At 34.2% G+C, this 2,877-nt stretch overlaps 1 long non-coding RNA gene across 1 annotated transcript; it reads left to right on the top strand.

The window, feature by feature from the left end:
- Positions 1-334: 334 nt before the first annotated feature.
- On the top strand, positions 335-1,120 carry LOC130550936 (uncharacterized). Its single transcript, XR_008962514.1, has 3 exons — positions 335-423; positions 539-615; positions 799-1,120. It is a non-coding gene; the product is annotated as an uncharacterized LOC130550936 (long non-coding RNA).
- The last annotated feature ends 1,757 nt before the right edge of the window (positions 1,121-2,877 follow it).

Raw genomic sequence — 2,877 nt, 5'->3', positions numbered from 1 at the left:
AGACTGACACACCACACAGGTAAACTTCAGACTGTTTTTAATCATATTTTATGTTTTTTTTATAATTTAAGATATTCTATGGTTATATCAATTATGGGAATCTGCTTTACCAATTATTTAGGATAGTTAAAATGTATATACTCTACTTAATATTTAAAAAATGTATTACATTAACAATATTATCCTAGCATCAATCATTATTTACTTCTAATGGCTGAACTTCCATAAACCATTTTTCTAAAATATTTTCATGCACATTATCTTATGTTGTACAACTTGTATTTAGGTATATTTATTGATATTTCAGAGTTTCGTATGTGACCTTGTCCTGGGAGTGAACTTTGAAGAGACGGGTATTTCGCGGTGCTAACAAAGTATCAGTTCAGCTCAGAAGTCTACTGTGTCATAATTAATGTTTTAAAGGTGATATATTCATGTTCCTTTTAAAGTTGATATCCTTTCCACATTAAAACAATTTACAGTTAAAATAAGTTTTGTGTGTTCTTATAGTACTTATATGTACATGTCTCTGTTTCAGTTGAATCATAAGCCAAGCTCTAAACCACTGCAGGTCTGACTTTGACGGTTGAGGCAAATTCAGTGACACAATCAAAGGTAAGTAATAAAAATTTACGAATGAATCTTTAGCCAAACATTATCTTTATTACCAAAAACATGTTTATACTGCAGGAGTCAGCTCAACCAAACTTCTGCCATTTTTACAATCTGTAATTTTTACACATGAGAATGACATTTACACTAACATCAGCTTGTTTTGTTTCCATGTCTCATCTTCAGGCTCCTGAAAATACCCGAGACTGACAGACATAGCTCTGGTTCGGCCTGATGCTCAAGGTTAATGACCACAGCCATAGATGGAAAGTGGTGGGAATCTGCGATGATCATGGCCTGCAATTTGAGCCCCATGTCAGACCCTACTTTTGTTTTGCCAGAAACTCAAAATCATTACCACACACAAAAATAATGTATGTAGTTGACTTCTTGGCTGCACTGCTTGCTGTATAATCTTGCTGATCAGTTAACTTTAAATAGCAATTGTGTATTTTTATAATTTTCCTGGTTATATATACTTTTATTTCTATACATTTTTGTTCTCACATTTCTACTGCTTTTGTGCTAAAATGGGATAAAATTTATTTCTTTACTTTTTCCTATATCTCTGTTTAGGGATAATATGTTTTTTTCTGTAAAGCTGCTTTGCAACAATGCAACATTGTGAAAGGTATTAATATGTACAAATATATTGAATGTTCCATGACATTTAATGACGTGACCAGAAGGAAATAAAAGTATTACTTGATTTACATGTCTTACTTATTGTTTTTATACGGTAAAACGGAAATAGAAAATGATAAAATCCATAAAAAACTAAATTAATTAATAAAAATACTTAAATTAAAACCCTTCCTGTGTTCTGATAAAGAAAGGGTTCTTTATAGCACCACTGAGGTTCTATATAGCACTTTTCAAGGCAGGGTTCTTTATGAAAACTTATAAAAAGGGTTCTGCTATTGTTACAAGCAGAAGAACCCTTTTTTGGTACTATTTAGAACCATTTTTCTTAAGAGTGTACTTTAATGCTCTGTGACCCTTAATACGTTATTTCCAGTGCATGAACACAGTGAATTACTGTAGATTTCACATAATACTTGTTTTTTGTGACTTTCTACAGGACAGTACTGGTTACTGTGACTTTGTACAGCACATTCCTCTTTAATGTGATTTTCACAATATTTTGACCAGTATTGTAATTTCTCATTGAATATACAGTAATTCACTGTGACCCCTAATACAGTTATTTCCAGTGCACGAACACAGTGAATTACTGTAGATTTCACATGTATTTTTTACAGTGTAACTAAACACATCAAACAGGAGAAAATCTTGGAAGAAATAACAACAATGCAACGCATAATACTTAAAACGACACTGGACAAAAAACTCAACAGAACAGAAGGTTTAAAGCGTCATGAAACCCCTAAACACGTTTTTTGAGATGTTAACAGATGTATGCTGATTACACTTTACTGTAAGAGCACCTTAGCATTTTGCATTTTTCAGAACAGTTTTGTTCTTCCGGTTTGAAAAAATTAGGATTAGGTCAGACCAACCTCATAAATGTTTAGTAAAAGGGTGTTTTTCGTACCTTTGTCATCTGCTTCTCTGCATTTATTCATGAGAAAATAATTTGTTACGGTACATCCAGTCACTTGGTCTTCCGTCATTGAGGTCATTCAGAGACATGAGTCGAAGCTGAAAGGATTTGTTTCTTTGGTGTGGCAACATATAAATGTCGTTTGCGTTTCCCCGTGATGTGACCAGATCTAAAATTTGGGGGCAGGCAGTTGGTATGCTGTGGCCTTCAAACCAGATTTTCTTAGACTTTCTCATTGTCTGTCATTTAGCAATAAACTCACCATAATTAGCGGTCTCCCCATCTGGCCATTCTCAATTGTGTTTCTGGGAAAATCCTCCTCCGGCCAGTCGTGATTGCATTTTTACATTTCTCCCAGGGAAGATTTCCAGATTTTCACTGTGAAAAATGTCAATTACAGAAAATTTTCAGTAAACACTACCTCTGTTTGTTAGGAATATTGTAAACCAGAGGGCTTTGTGAATTTGGGACTGGTGGGATCTTGGTCTGCTGAGCGCAATAATATTATGTTTGTTTTACTGATGTGTATCAGCTATTTATGGTTCAGTCTTAGGGCCTTTGCTCTTTGCACTGCACATGCTACCTCTAGGAGGTATAATTAAGAGACAAGGAATAATTTTTCACTGCTGTGCTGATGATATTCAACTCTACATTTCCTCGTGGCCTCACGAAAGACAGCAGTTCACTAGAATAATGGAATG

The sequence above is a fragment of the Triplophysa rosa genome, unplaced genomic scaffold (assembly GCF_024868665.1).
Source record: "Triplophysa rosa unplaced genomic scaffold, Trosa_1v2 scaffold484, whole genome shotgun sequence".
Lineage (NCBI taxonomy): Eukaryota > Metazoa > Chordata > Actinopteri > Cypriniformes > Nemacheilidae > Triplophysa > Triplophysa rosa.
The sequence above is the reverse complement of the archived record's forward strand: the minus strand, read 5'-3'. Positions and strand labels throughout refer to the sequence as shown.